At 39.5% G+C, this 16985-nt stretch overlaps 1 long non-coding RNA gene across 1 annotated transcript; it reads right to left on the bottom strand.

Annotated features, from left to right (window-relative positions):
* Nucleotides 1–556: 556 nt before the first annotated feature.
* LOC147886283 (uncharacterized) lies at nucleotides 557–2197 on the bottom strand. The gene is made up of 3 exons (XR_015543285.1): nucleotides 2138–2197; nucleotides 1926–1965; nucleotides 557–1085 (listed from the first exon to the last, which is right to left on the bottom strand). It is a non-coding gene; the product is annotated as an uncharacterized LOC147886283 (long non-coding RNA).
* Between the last annotated feature and the right edge of the window lie 14788 nt (nucleotides 2198–16985).

Below are 16985 nucleotides of genomic sequence, written 5' to 3'. Positions count from 1 at the left end.
CACTTTGCCACCAAAACTTCAATCCCATCCAACTGGCTGCCTCCTATTGTGTACAAGGCATGTATCTATCCTTGTGGCATCCTCATTTTTTCATTCAGATTGAATTGATAGAAAGTTTTCGTTTTCACCCAGGGACACATAGGATAGAACAAAACTTCCCTTGTAGATTTCGTAGACTGATTAATGGTCCCATAATAAAACGGGTTCCTCATCAAAAAGCAACAACCGATATTACATACCATCTTCATCATCATCATCATCTTGCTCGTAAATGGCATACTCTGCATCTTCATGGCTTAGATCAACATGTGGCATTGTTCTCACATCCTCACTTGTATTCATGCTTCTTTCATAGAGAATATGTTCATATAGCTTCTTGGTTGGCACGTATAATTCTTTCTATGGGTGCCACCTTGCAGTCCATCGCACACGATCATATCTCTCTAACTAATAACAATGAGAGGCAAGCCCTGTGCAAGCTGTACCACTTTGAAAGTGCTTACTTCCATCACATGTATCAACATTAGAAGTCCATTGCATGGCTTTATTAGCCTTGTTTCCTTTCTTTGATTCTTGCTTTATCAAGCCATCAAAGTTTATACATCTACACGGTATTATGTGTGACAAGTATTCTCGAACAAGCTTAATAGTTATAATAGAAGGCTACTAACCATGCAGTGCATACATTTTGCCACCAAAACTTCAATCCCATCCAACTGGCTGCCTCCTATTGTGTACAAGGCATGTATCCATCCTTGTGGCATCCTCATTATTTCATTCATATTGAATTGATAGAAAATTTTCCTTTTCACCCAGGGACACACAGGATAGTACAAAACTTCCCTTGTAGATTTGGTAGACTGATTAATGGTCCCATGATAAAACAGGTTCCTCATCATAAAGCGACAACCGATATTACATACCATCTTCATCATCATCATTGTCTTGCTCGTAAATGGCATACTCTGCATCTTCATCGCTTAGATCATGTGGCATTGTTCTCACATCCTCACTTGTATTCATGGGGAATTTTTCCAAAAGCTCTTGTAAGTAGTTCTTAGGGATGCTGTCAGAGGGTTCCATAACTACACTGCTATTAAGTAAGCCTTCACATTAATCCATATTGTATTCCAAATGGAAAATCATGGAATAACTCCACTTTCATTTCTTATTTGTCCATTTTGTTTAGCACACCTCAGATAACTCACATAGAGAAACACACACACACACACACATTTTTTGGGGGGGGTAACATCCATTGAGGATTGCAATTACTAGCGTCAGAAGATTTCATTACTGATAAGAAAGCAGGATAATATAAATCCCGTGCATGTAGACAATCACACATGCATGCATGGCGACTCCTCTTTTAAATATAATCACAAATGTATTTCAGAGAGAGAGAAAGAGAGAGTTTGTGTGTTTCCTTCCAAGACTTTTTGTGCATATAGAGCGGACTTCAACTCTGCAGATCGTTAGCTTACCACCATCTAGGAAACATAAAGCTAACGGCCTGTACTGAAAGGCCTCCACTTCTGCATACATATTCTATATTAGCAGTGGACGATTGAATGTAGGGGTGAGTATTTGAATAACAGCAGCCAATAATAGTGGATCTAAAGGCCTCTCCTATAAGATCAAGAGATACAAAGGCTTGATGGAGTGAATTGTGCAAGGTGACGAGGACATTTAGTGTGGCTGAGTAGGTGGAATGTGAACCTCCTACCGTAGTGACTAGAGATGAAAATGTGGAATGACAAGGTGAAATAGGTGTTGAAATGCATCATTACATTGAAAACATAAGAAAGCCATGTTGAACGAAAACACAGTGAGGACAGGAACGCCAACACCCTAACACAGAATGTGGCCACATGATCCATTATGAGATACTCAAACAGGAGGACCTTGAAAGAAGAAAGGGATACAGATGTTTGCATCTTGTGAACCATTATCAATGCCTGGTTCCTGCAAAATAAGACCATCAAAAAATCTCCTTGAATGAGTGGAGAAATTATACTCAATTTTAATGCATAAACTGGCAGATTTGCCTTGAAACATCTCTGTTTACACCTTTGTTAAATTCATCCATATGTTTTGAAATCCTACTCAAGAAGTGATGAATACGAGTGGCATTCACCTAAAACTGCTGATATTCCTCCTCTTCCTCCTCCTCCTCCTCCTCATCCTCCTCCTCCTCCTCCTCCTGTTCCTCTTCCTCGTCTTCAGAATTCATAGTATTCAGATCACCTTTCTGGAGGCTTGTTCCAACAAAATCAACTGCTGAACAAACATCTTTCTCCACATTGTGCAATCCTACACCTTATGCAAAACATTATAGAACCAAAGTAAGACTCTCTCTCTCTCTCTCTCTCTCTCTCTCTCTTTATCTATCTATCTATCTATCTATCTCTATCTCTATCTCTATCTCTATCTCTATCTCTATCTTTCGACCACATGTTTCCTGTCATCACAGTCTCATTCATCGTCGGGCACCTCTTGAGCTTCCACCTTTGGCACAGGCCCAAATTTCTCTCATGTATTAGATCTGATATGATATGATTATGTTGTATTCCTATACTGGGTTTCGAAAGACCCGTCGAGTCTCTTGGGCAAACCCGGTGCTTACTAAAATATGTCAAATAAAAAAAAGAGAAAGAAAAAAAGAAATAAAGAAGAAAGGAAGAAGGTGACTGATCATAACTTTTATATGTCTGATCATAAATGAAGGATGTCAGATGCATGTTTCTATGGTCCGAATTACTAACTGATTTAGACTTTTGCGTAACCTTTCCGAAACCAACTTTTTCTTCAGAATTTTGGGTTCATATACAGTTTGATGTTCTTATTTTCTTGGAAACAGAATGCATGCCTCAAACTTAAACCAAGACATACCAGCAGTTGAGGCTATCTGGGGCTGACTGCTTGCAACCTGGTCAAGCCGATTCAAGATTCCGAATTTCTTGGATTCAATTTGCTCTATATCTCTTGTAATGTTCCCTGGGATAAGACTAAGAAAACAAACCCGTATATGATGATTGTGGATCGATTAAACTAGCCTATGTATTCCTGCAAATGCCATAATATCATAGGGAATGTCAGATGCAGAGAGAGTCCATAACGTTTACAAAAAATATACAGCAACAAAAAAGCTACTGAATACTTTGGGTATATTTGAGCAGTCAATCATCCAGAGCGTCTATCTTCCCAATGTCTCCCCTATTAAGTCTGAATTTTTATTTGCAAATATGCACCACCTATCCTTTATTAAGTCAATTGATAATTTAAGTTCTATTTATGCACACCATTGCATCGAAGAGTACTATGGCCAAGAGGATCTACTAAGGCATTGCACACTTGTTCAATAGGATGAGAAGAGGTACTTGTTACATCACTTGGGGATCCATGGCCATACTGTCACACCCCTGGATCTTCTATGAGGAAGCAGACTTGGACATGGCCATTCTCATTTCTAGACAGGTTTCTTAGCTCACGACTCTAGATGCAGTACCTTTATCTTTGCACAAACTAGAAACTTCTTCTATAAAGTCAGATTGGGGGATCATCACCAGCCTTACTGCATGGCAAATTTGGTGTACTAGATGCATAGAGGCCTTAGATGGTGAGAGAATTTAGAGCATACAATATGTTTGATACTGACATGACCCAAAATAATTACTCAACTCACACTCATAAATAACACATGATATCCGACACTATAGGAGAAATAAGAAAACCTTCTTATATCAACTTAGACTAATAGGCAACACTACCATGTTTGTTGGCTTACAAGACTCTTCAACAAGAACAGGAACATAAAACACTCTTTTCTCTCTTCATGGAGGGATTGCAGCAAACCAGTGGAGGTCTATGTTTCGAACAAATACTACTTGTATTTGTTGCCTTTCTGCTGAGGAGACTATTCAGCATTATTTATGGGACTGCACATAGGCAACAAGCATCTGGAAGGGGATTGCTTGTTTATTGAGCAACTTTATGCCTTTTCTTTTCTTCATGAGTTGAGGCTCGATAGCTTGGCTTTCTCAATCGGGGACTTAGGTGTTTAATGAGAGAAGACATGACTCCTGCTGGGCTCTTTCAGTTCGAAGACATTTGGTTGAGTCATGGTCACTGGATGGCATTCCTGGCTCTCCTTACAGACCTTGGAATCAGACCCGAAATACAATAATATAGTTGACCAGTCATTTCTTCAGCACAAGTCCTCGTCGATCGCAGAATCGAGACAACAATCTTTACAAAGGAATCAAATGACATTTTTTCCTCTCTCTCTCTCTCTCTCTCTCTCTCTCTCTCCTTCCTTCCTGCACTTTGACACACAGACTAGGGCCTAGAACCAAGAGGCTGGACCCCGCCATAGGTACTTTATTTCACAAATGAAAGATTTATAGAGTACAAGATCTGTAGCTTCTAGGCTGATTTTCCATATGTGAATATTTCAGATTACAAGAGAGATTAACTCTACTCTCTTGGCAAGTGCCAAGTGTCAAAGTTCTAGCTACTATCTAAACTCAGATCATGGGTTGAGTCATTTTGGGCCTTCCAACTCCCATGGTCACTTTGCTTTGGTAAGGTTCTTCCTTAGCTCCATAAAAATCGGCCATTTTGACCCCTCTTGGTACCTGCAACAATTCAATGAAGCACACCACCATGGCACCCATTAATTGTTAGCTTTTGCATGCAAAAATAAACTCTAGACTAATCCTTGTCTCTGTGGGCATCCCCACCAAGCAAACCAAAGCGCATGCTAAACATTAATTCTATGGTTAGCCGAGGTCTACCCTCTTTGACTATTATCAAGGGGCTTTGGCCAATGGTCAAGGTGCCTTAATTATAACCAATTCTCTCCAATCGCGGTTATAATATCTTGGTTGACTAAAGTCAACCCTCTTGGACTAAACCAAGTCTCCTTAACCAAAGTCAGGCCTTCTTGACCGAAGTTAAGTGTCTTTGACCAAAGTCAATGACCACTTAAAATAACTCTTTAACCACAATTAAAACTAAATAAAGAACTCTTTAATTATGATAAAATAAATGGTCAACTTTGTACTTTACTTGGAATATTTACAGCTTGGTAACACACCTACACATGTCTAAGTGGATACTTTAGGTGAGATTTTGGCTTTATCAAATATATAGAAAAGGAAAAGCCTTTATCAAGCAGGCTTATTACACAATTTCGGATTTGCTAGGAGACATGGTAACCTTGCATGTTGGCCTTCCTCACACAATGACTAACACAACAAGGATAGTGTCTAGTACTCCATTACAAATGTCAAACGTGAGCATGAGCAGATTGAGTCCATGAGGTAGATGGAGGGAGAGCAGCTTGACTCGATGGAAAGAGTAGATTGAGATAGTCTGCTAGTCTTTGAATTGCATTGTCGAATCCTTGTCTTCTCGTAGGAAATAGGTTGGTGGTTAAGGAAGCCTTTTTCTCTTGTGTTTGAATGATTTCATGCAAATTGTAGCTACTGTTATTATGTCAAATTGGAGCTATTGTTATTATGATGTCCAATTGCAACTACTTTCATATGATGTCAATTTGGGTTTGTCATTATGTCGAATTGTAGCTACTAGAAAGACATATGGGTTCCATATGATTGTTGATTGTCATCTTTCTTTTTTATGTTGTGGCAAAAAACACTTGGGTTTGATGAGATGATGAGTTGAAGCTTTCTTTATTATATTGTAACTCATAACATATTGGTTTCATATGATGTTTTTAATATTAGATGGCAGCTTTGTTTTTTATGTTATCACAAAAAGCATTTGTACATTTCTTTTTAATCTTTCATTAACACTTCATGAGGATTTCAAGGGCGGCTTTCTTTATTGTATATGCACAGAAATGAAAGAACAAATTGAGTTTATAATGCTTGCTAGAAAGCAGAAAGCTGAAACTTTGTATTCATGCTAATGATTGCTAGAAAAACAAACAGCTTAAAATTTTTATTCATGCTTTACACAAGCAAATCTCATGGAGCCTACAACTGAGTGTCATACACTCATAGAGCCTAATAGTCACTCCGGTACTAGGTAGTCTAGCAAGGACCTCCCTCCTCGTAATCACCTGCCTCATTGTTCAACTAGACATTGAGGTCGGGCACAACATTATCCACTTCAAGTTCCAGGCAAATGTTGTGGAGGATGCAACAAGCTGCTACAACTTGTGGAAGGAAGTTAGCATGCGGCCTTCGAACGGGGTTTTTAAGGAATGGCCAAGTAGTTTTCAAGCATCTGAAAGCCCTTTTCCACCAGAATCTGGGTCCAGGAGTGTATGAAACAACCTGAGGTCATCCGATGAAATGTCGCCTCCATTTGCAAGAATGTACTCACGAATTTCAAAATCACCATTGACATATGTAGGGCTATTCAAAATGTGCACTCTCTCTGTGAGATGGTATAGGCTAGAATTCCTGAGGTCTCAAATCATTGACAGACCCTGCCCATCCAGTGAATATGTGCAAAAAATGCATGTTGGCATCCACAATAGCCTAGAGGGACATGGAATACCTCTGGCTGTTGTCACTCCGTGCAGTGTGCCATTCATTTGGAGGCAACTCAATCTCGATGTGTGTGTTGTCAATAGCACCACAGCAATTAGGGAAACCCTCAAAGCACATGGAATCCTTGCACACTTCACTGCTTGCATGCCTGCATCTGTTTGAGGCTGCCAGCATATGAAATCCTTGATGTGCCTTTCAAGGCCAGCATATGAAATCCTTGTTGTGACTTTTCAATCCTTTCATGAATACAAAATTGCTACACCACTCAGCCAACTATACACTTTCCCACCCCATAATGTTCAGACAAATCCATTAGCTTCATCCCCAATCCCAGCCGATGCAATGTAATGCTAATCTTCTTCTCCACCATCCCTTCTTCTCCACCATCGATACTTGTGTGGGTATGGAGAGGGGGATTTCTTTTTGTGAAAGGTCAATTCATAAACAAAACAGTATATCTACCTGGGTAACCTCACGGCCACCTCGAACCTCACATCGTCCTCATCGATATAGTGGGAAGAAATTCTACCATAAGTGCAGGGACCTTAGCTTCACGTACCATAGGTCGTATGCATTAATCCTCCTATGATTGCTTTCGAGTCAAAGGAATTCATCCACTATTGATGTTGTTGTATGTACCATAAGTGCTTGCATTTGTAGCTCCAAGTCTTCCTTATCTGACTTCTCTTCCTCGTCTGTGCTGTTTTCCTCAGCCACACCCTTGACATTGGCCATTGTATGGTGCATGGAGTGGGTAGATATGGATTGCATTAGCTGTAGCCATTGTTGAATACACAGACCGATTGCCAGGGCTGTGGCAATGAAAGATGCAACCATTTCAGAGTCCATTTATGAAGATGGATGCCTTACAGGGTTGGAGCAGATGGACGCAGGGATGGATGGATGAGTTGCTAGAGGACTAGTCAGTGGAAGAGGCATTGCTATGTCCAGGGATGATGTGGTCTCTAGTACATTGAGCTTACTGACTGACTGGGAATTGACCCACTTCAGCTTGGATAGCTACACCGTTGATGTTGGCGCAGTTGACTCCCATGGGGACTAGACTCCAAATTACGAATCGTGATCCGCAGTTTGGTGAGGTAGATATCTTTGCGGATGCTTCTCCATCTTCGGCGAGCCCCACTTCAAGAGTATTTGCAAGGACATCTAACACAATTGTTTCTCTCATCTGCTCCGTAACATACATAGAGCTCCATCCTTGACTCCATATCCCGACGTCTAACCAGTGCCAAAAGAAATTATTGATCTTTTATGTATTGGAAGTTCAAGTAAGGTTGTAGATTCGGAATGCCTCTGTGTAAATGCCTACTCAAAATGTTACGTTCAGGGCAATATTGCCTATTTGTTTCGTGGGTAGTTCCTTACCAAGGTAAAAGGATGGATGGATGCCAGGAAAGCATAGAATCTTTGGAAAGCAATGATCTCACCCAATGTTTTGACGCCAAGCAATGTTAGTAGTATTTTCTTTTGATGTAAGTCACTAATGATTCAGCCTCAAGCAGATTGGCAGATCATGTTTGCCTTCCATGCACCAAGGTATTTCTACCTTGGTATCATCCTGTCACCACAGAGAGTTCCAACTCACTGATTTGTTGTTGTAGAGAGCGACTCATTCTTTTCTTCATGGCCAGCTACTAGGTGTGTGTTGCCATTTTCTCTGCATTTGCCATTTTTTGGCCTGTGGGTAGCCTTAGCAACGATGCAATTTCGGGAAAGCAAAAATTAGGCATTTCTTGAATTTTTTGGAAGTGCATTTTTCCTATTGGCTCTTCTTCATTGGACTTCAATGAAGACTCTAAAGTGGCTAACTTTCTATCTCTCTCTCTCTCTCTCTCTCTCTCTCTTCCCTTCTTTATCTCCTCAAGTCTTCTTACATAGGATCTCCATCTTTTCTCCCAGGACCCACACCCTCTCTCTCTCTCTCTCTCTCTCTCTCTCTCTCTCTCCCCTTTATCACCTCCAGACTTTCGATTCCTTTTTGTTTACTTTTTTGATCTTGGGAAGGACTTATGAATGATTCAATATCATTCACCTTGTTCTAAGAACCAACACTGCCAAGAGTTGCTTCTGCATGCGATTGGATTATTTGAGGTTCTTTTGTCTATAAATCTAGGTGGCTGAGTTTCTTTTGTCTCTATATCCAAGTGCGCTGATGAGCTTTCGACATAATTCTTTCCATCTTTGAGCAATGTATGCTTGCTAAGATTTTTTTCCCCTCTTTAATTACTTGCTAGAAGTATTGCAACTCTATGTTTTCTGCTTCTACAAAGTGTCCTAGCCAACTAACTTAGTATCCTAAAGGATACTCGCTCCTTTAATTAAAATTAGTTAATTAATTCGTCATGTTTTAATGACAAAAAATTAACCTAAGCTAATCGAAAGACATTAACTTAATTAACATGTTAATTAACCTAAGCTAATCAAAAGACATTAACTTGCACGTCAATTATCCGATTAAGCATCAACTAGTCAGCCCTCTGCCTTCAACGAATTAATATTCAATGCTAAGGATTTCTGAAATCAATACATATCTCCCTCGATTGATAGAAAAAGCCCTTCACCATCACACAATAATTTCAAAAAGGAGTCTGATACTTTATGTGCATTGCATAGTAATATTTACACCCAAACAACACTTGAAGTGATATGGATTCCGAAATCGCTTATTACATCCAAACAAAAAAGTCAACCGATATGGATTCCCATCCTTGATCTCTTAGTCAATGGTGGCAGAAAGTTTGGAATACAAGCTACTACAACCTTCACTTGAACGAGAGTGAGGGCTGGTTCCTTCCAAGGTCTATGTTTTTGAATGGAACCCATGCTCTCGACTGGATTTGCAGTCAACAAGCTTTAATTTGCCAATAGCATTTTTGAATTCGGGACATCAATATGCCCCCCAACTAGACTGAATGACCAGCTCTAGCTAATAAATACACCAATGAAGGCCTCTAGAAATACTTTTGAACCAACACTAATAATCTAAGGCTTACAAAGGGAAAAATATTGTGGGCTATAAACATCATCAATCGATCGGACCTTTAGTTGATTGGTGCTTCTTCAATAAGACATATCAAGCAGAGAGTAACATCTTATAGAATTTGAGAGATACTTTGATTCTAGAGCAGCAACAATGTAAACATTAAGATAATGCTTCCAAGTGGCTTTCGCCAAGTAGATGGCAATGTAGGCAGCATAGGAATAGTAAGGACTGACAGTCATAGTGGAGAGCCAGTAACAGAACTAGCACCCCTTTAAAAGAGATAGCTCCAAATGAGAAGCAGTAGTAACAAGATATGCCATTAGACAGGCACCCAATAGCAGGTTGATTATTTAGCCATGGAAAAATGACATAAGATGATGATAGCAGCCTTGAGAAACACTAGGAAACAAAAAAGGGAGAGCTATAAAAATGGCAAGAAGAGCTACCACAAACCAAAGTTGTCGTCCCGCCTAAGCCTGTATAGTATGGCTCCTGGCGAGCAAGGGTGCTTACACATGCCATAGTGAATCTTGGGCAAGTAAGTTGTGGGTTCAAGCACCACCATCTCAACATGCATTTAATGTTTGAAGAAGAAATCCCAAGCCCTTGGACAAGGGGTTTTGGCTGCCTAAGTTTGGGCAAGCTACATGATTTTTGGGGCCAATTTTAGACGGTGTGTAAACAGCCTAATACCATGTTAGAAATGAGGAGAGAGAGCTACAATAGCTCTAATACCATGCTAAGAATGCGGAGATAGAGTGCTCAATGGAAGAAACTCATGTGAAAATATAGAAGAGACACCAATGAGAGGATAAGAATTAAACATATCCATGTCATATTGATGATCAATGTTGTAATGAGAAGGCTCCTAGGTGCTCCATACAATCAATACACAGGTTTCACCTATTAAATAGGCAACCAAGGGGCTTAGCACCTAGATGGGACTAGAATGGGTTCGAGTGGGAATGGATACTTTTTCCCCCATCCTGGACCTTGGCTTCAAGACTCAAATAGCCTCAAGACCCTACTTTTTTAAGGCTTGAAAGCATGGAATGGTTACACTTGTCCTTGTCCCCACCTCCTAAAGACATGATATGATCTCTCCCACCTAATTCATCCCTAGTTCTTTTGACACTTAGCACATGGTGGGAGGGAAACAGATAGAAATATACTTGAAAATGGATGGGACCACTTTCTCCCATTCCCATCCAATTTCCTCACATGTGCCAAGGCCCCAAGTCTCCACAATCCTATCCAATTCTCATAAAAAATACAGCCCTCCACCCCCCTTGATGATCAAATTTCAACATTTGTGCTCCTTATTAGTGAGGTTTAATTTAACTAGTAGCTTCCTATTAGGTGTTTGCTCCTCCTTTGTATCATGCCTTTTTTGTTGCTTGACCCATTACTTTGCCATGATCCTTGGCTTGGTAGAAGTTATCACATATCTTGGTGGGTTGTGGGATGTTAGATTCTTTACTACATCTAATGGGTATAAATTGGTAGACATACTTCTTTGGTATCCAGATAGATTTTGTATTGAATTGTGATATTTGTATTAAAGTGATCATTGTTGATCATTATTTGATGTCTTTTTCCTTGATAGGTCCATTTTGTCTTATGGATTTTTATTCACCTTTACTACTGATGTATCCTTGGATCCTTGTATCACATTTAACTACTCCTTGTTGACTTCTATGGAGGGTTGGTGTCATTCGATAACATTGATTTGTTATCGCCTTATGTTTTTAAACTCATTTTCCTATTTCAAGTGGCATGAAGTAAGATTTCCTTTCGTTCATGTTCCTATTGCAGTTGCTTCTTGAGATGGTCTAAGGATTTTATATTCACTCTTTGTTTTTTGTATCTACTCTTAGAAACATCCTTGAGTGGTTGACGATTTGTTTTGACTCTTTTCTTATCATTTCCCCTTATTTTTAATATATCTTGAATGTGTCAAGGGATGGTGCTTGGCTCTTTTCTTATCATTCCCCATTTTTCTAAATCTATCTTGAATGTGTCAAGGTTTGCTTTTCCAATCATGGGGATTGAGGGATAACTATTATTTGATGTAAGAGACATGGACATGTTTGTTAGAGAGCTTTGTAGCACATTCTCATGTAGTATTGTAACTAGAGATTTTGATGGCAAGGTTGTTCTAGAATATCACACAATATCTCATTACCAACGTTTTTGCCTAATTGATAGGTGTCACATTTGGTAAGAGTGCTAGTAGTTTCTCTTATTTAATGTGTGTTACATTCGGAGGTTTCTTAGCTATTGTCATATGTGTTTTGGAGGTTGAGCTATCTCAAATTTTGCCACCTATAGGCATAGAGGATGAGGATCACTTAAACCATTTACGAAGATTTTATAGAGTGTCTTCAGTGAATGGGTGCAACATTGAGGGACATGTGAGGTCCTTCCCATGCACACTATACAAGGTAGCATATCAATGGTTTAACTAGTATCTAGTGAGCTACGTTCGAATTGAGATCAAGTGAAATATTCCTTCCTTAGGAGATACAAGAGGGAGAACAATGAAGAGGATGTTATGACTCGATTGAATAATCTAAATGACAAATATATATTGAATCTATGTAGGAGTCAATACACATGAAATTGGTTGAGATAGATATTGCATGCAATATTGTAGGCATATAGAAAGGCCTAAAAAGTTCTCATAAACTTACAAAAATATATACTCTATTTGCCTTGCATATGGGCTTGAATTTGTTGTTCCATTTATGTTGGTGGTACCAAGTTTAAGAGTGGCCATTGAACACCTTATTAATAAACTACGATCCATCAAGGATCAAGGGGGGGAGGGGTTGGCACATAGAGACATGGTTCCTTGGCCTCATTTATGTTATGAAGACCATAGCCTTCTTGTTACTTGCATTAGCTCTAATAGATAGGAGTGACCATGTCCCATAGGGGTAGGGTAAAACCCACTAGAACATGGTCAATTATACCTAAAAGGAAATTTTATTACACTAGTGTTTAGTGTAGGATCGTTATGATTAGGTGTGATGAACAGCACGATGGCAGTCATGCAGAAAAAAACCTCGACCTTAGAGTATGCAGCTATGTATATGACTCTTCCTCTTTTTAAAAAGTCTCGATTTCCAGCAGCAATATGTGGAGCTTTCAAATTGAGAACAGATCGTAAACTGTAGTGGAACTGGAGGTATTCATGAAACACCTTTTCTCACACTAGATCTCACAAAAGACTCACGGCTTGCTCTACCACTCTTGTAGCAACACATGTAGATAGGACTTCCAGCTGGAAATAGATCTGGAAACATTTGACAATATTCCAAGATGTTAAGACTCATCAAACAAATTCTAAAATAATCTCAAAATAAGCTACCTATGAGATCGAGTATTGTCACCAAAAGCATTAACAGAATATTGACATTGTACTAAAAGAGAGGAAGATGCAACTCCTACAAAAGAAGACACTTCGAGAGTTAAACCTCCAAGTTGAGAAAGAGCTACTGTTGTATTCACAGCATGATGAGAATCCAAGCAAGAGATCTACATTTAACTAAGCACACTTTACGATATGCTGTGAAAATAACAGTCCAAAAACCACCAGTTTCTCTGAAACTGTAGCTTCTTTTATAGAGAGTATCGTTTATATAGCTGCTTGGTTAGCACATATAATTCTTTCCATGGGTGCCACCTCGCAGTCCATCGCACACGATCATCTCTCTCTAACTCATAACAATGGGAGGCAAGCCCTATGCAAGTTGTACAGCTTTCAAAGTGCTTACTTCCGTCATAGGTATCAACATTAGAAGTCCATTGCATGGCTCTATTAGCCTTGTTTCCTTTCTTTGATTCTTAATTTATCAAGCCATCAAAGTTTATACATCTACAGGGTATTATGTGTGACAAGTATTCTCGAACAAGCTTAATAGTTATAATAGAAGGCTGCTGACCATGCAGTGCATACACTTTGCCACCAAAACTTCAATCCCATCCAACTGGTTGCCTCCTATTGTGTATAAGGCATGTATCCATCCTTGTGGCATCCTCATTATTTCATTCAGATTGAATTGATAGAATTTTTCCTTTTCACCCAGGGACACACAGGATATTACAAAACTTCCCTTGTAGATTTTGTAGATTGATTAATGGCCCCATGATAAGACAGGTTCCTCATCAAAAAGTGGCAACTGATATTACATACCATCTTCATCGTCATCATCGTCTTGCTCGTAAATGGCATACTCTGCATCTTCATTGCTTAGATCAACATGTGGCATTGTTCTCACATCCTCACTTGTATTCATGGGGAATTTTCCCAATAGTTCTTAGGGATGCTATCAGAGGATTCCATAACTGCACTGCTATTAAGTAAGGCTTCACATTAATCCATATTGTATTCCAAACGCACAATCATGGAATAACTCCACTTTCATTTCTTATTTGTCCATTTTGTTCAGCACACCTCAGACAACTCACATAGAGAAAAACACACACGTGCACTCTTTTTTTTGGGGGGGTAACATCCATTGAAGATTGCAGTTACTAGAGTCAGAAGATTTCCTTACTAGCAAGAAAGCAAGATAATATAAATCCCGCGCATGTAGACAATCACACCTACGCGCATGTGTGTCTCTGTGTGTGTGTGTGATCCTGCTTTCTTGTCATATAATGAGATTTTCTGATGTAGTAACTGCATGTCCCTTTCTTGGGGATTGCTCTTTTAAATATAATCACAAATGGATTTCAAAGAGAGAGAAAGAGAGAGTTTGTGTATTGCCTTCCAAGACTTTTTCTTGACACATGCAAAAGGATCTTTCGGACTTCTGTTGAGGCAGCTAGGTAAGATAGCATGATAAGGATGAAGGATGATGGGCATATAGAGCGGACTTTAGCTTTGCGGATCACTAGCTTACCACCATCTAGGAAACATAAAGCTGTCAGCCTGTACTGTAAGGCCTCCGCTTATGGATACATCTTCTACATTGGGGGTGGACGATTGAAATGTAGGGGTGAGTATTTGAATAACAACAGCCAGTAATAGTGAAAGCCCTCTCCTGTAAGATCAAGAGATACAAAGGCTTGATGGAGTTAATTGTGCAAGGTGACGAGGACATTTAGCATGGCTGATTAGGTGGAATGTGAACCTCCTACCGTAGTGACTAGAGATGAAAATGTGGAATGACTAGGTGAAACAGGGGTTGAAATGCTTCAGTACATTGGAAACATAAGACAGCCAAGTTGAACGAAAACATAGTGAGGACAGGAATGCCGACACCCTAACACAGAATGTGGCCACATGATCCACTATGAGATACTCAAACAGGAGGACCTTGAAAGAAGAAAGGAGTACAGATGTTTGCATCTTGTGAACCATTATCAATGCCTGGTTCCTGCAAAATAAGACCATCAGAAAATCTCCCTGAATGAGTGGAAAAATTATACTCCATTTTAATGCATAAACTGGCAGATTTGCCTTGAGAGGTCTCTATTTAGACCTTTGTTAAATTCATCCATATGTTTTGAAATCCTACTCCAGAAGTGACGAATACGAGTGGCATTCACCTGAAACTGTTGATATTCCTCCTCTTCCTCCTCCTCCTCCTCCTCCTCCTCCTCATCCTCCTCCTCTTCCTCTTTCTCGTCTTCAAAATTCAGAGTATTCAGATCACCTTTCTGGAGGCTTGTTCCAACATAATCAACTGCCGAACAAACATCTTTCTCCACATTGATCAGTCCTTCACCTTATGCAAAACATTATAGAACCAAAGTAAGACTCTCTCTCTCTCTCTCTCTCTCTCTCTCCCCCTCCCGTCTCTCTCTCTCTTTCTCTATGTGTGTGTGTGTGTGTCTCTCTCTCTCTCTCTCTCTCTATCTCTATCTCTATCTATTGACCACATGTTTCTTGTCATTACAGTCTCACTCATCGTCGAGTGCCTCTTGAGCTTCCACCTTTGGCACAGGCCCAGATTTCTCTCATGTATTAGATCTGATATGATATGATTATGTTGTATTCCTATATTAGGTTTCTAAAGACCCGCCGAGTCTCTTGGGCAAACCCAATGCTTACTAAAATATGTCAAATAAACAAAACAGAAAAAAAGCAAGAAATAAAGAAGAAAGGAAGAAGGTGACTGATTATAACTTTTATATGTCTGGTCATAAATGAAGGATGTCAGATGCGTAACCTTTCCCAAACTAACTTTTTCTTCAAAATTTTGGGTTCATATATAGTTTGATGTTCTTATTTTCTTGGAAACACAATGCATGCCTCAAACTCAAACCAAGACATACAAGCAGTTGAGGCTATCTGGGCTGACTGCTTGCAACCTGGTCAAGCCGCTTCAAGATTCCCAATTTCTTGGATTCAATGTTGTCTATATCTCTTGCAATGTTCCCTGGGATAAGACTAAGAAAACAAACCCGTATATGATGATGCAACCTGATAATTGTGGATCGATTAAGCCAACTTGTGTATTCCTGCAAATGCCATAATATCGTAGGGAATGTCAGATGTAGAGAGAGTCCATAATGTTTACAAAAAATATACAGCAGCAAAAAAGCTACTGAATACTTTGGGTATATTTGAGCAGTCAATCATCCAGAGCGTCTTTCTTCCTAATGTCTCCCCTATTAAGTCTGAATTTTGAATTGCAAATATGCACCGCCTATGCTTTATTAAGTCAATTGATAATTTAAGTTCTATTTATGCACACCATTGCATCGAAGAGTACTATGGCCAAGAGGGTCTTCCAAGGCATTGCATACTTGTTCACTAGGATGAGAAGAGGTACTTGTTACATCACTTGGGGATCCGTGGCCACACCGTCACACCCCTGGATTTTCTATGAGGAAGCAGACTTGGATAGGGCCATTCTCATTTGTAGACAGGTTTCTCAGCTCACTACTCTAGATGCAGTACTTGTTTCTTTGCACAAACTAGAATCTTCTTCTATAAAGTTCGATTGGGGGATCATCACTAGCCTTACTACATGGCAAATTTGGTGTACTAGATGCATAGAGGCCTTAGATGGTGAGAGAATTTAGAGCATACAATATGTTTGATACTAACATGACCCAAAATAATTACTTAGCTCACACTTATAAATAACACATGATATCCGACACTATAGGAGCACCAAGAAAACCTTCTTATATCATCTCGGACTGATAGGCAACACTACCATATTTGTTGGCTTACAAGACTCTTCAACAAGAACGGGAACATAAAATTCACTCTTTTCTCTCTTCATGGAGGGATTGCAGCAAACGAGTGGAGCTCTATGTTTCGGACAAATACTACTTGTATTTGTTGCATTTCTACTGACGAGACTATTCAGCATTGTTTATCGGACTACACGTAGGCGGCAATCATCTGGAAGAGGATTGCTTGTTTATTGAGCAACTTTATGCCTTTTCTTTTCTTCATGACTTGAGGCTCGATAGCTTAGCTTTCTCTATGA

This window comes from Dipteris shenzhenensis, chromosome 24, assembly GCF_047967505.1.
Source record: "Dipteris shenzhenensis isolate YYH24624 ecotype China chromosome 24, Dip_SZ_1.0, whole genome shotgun sequence".
Taxonomy (NCBI): Eukaryota; Viridiplantae; Streptophyta; class Polypodiopsida; order Gleicheniales; family Dipteridaceae; genus Dipteris; species Dipteris shenzhenensis.
The sequence above is the reverse complement of the archived record's forward strand: the minus strand, read 5'-3'. Positions and strand labels throughout refer to the sequence as shown.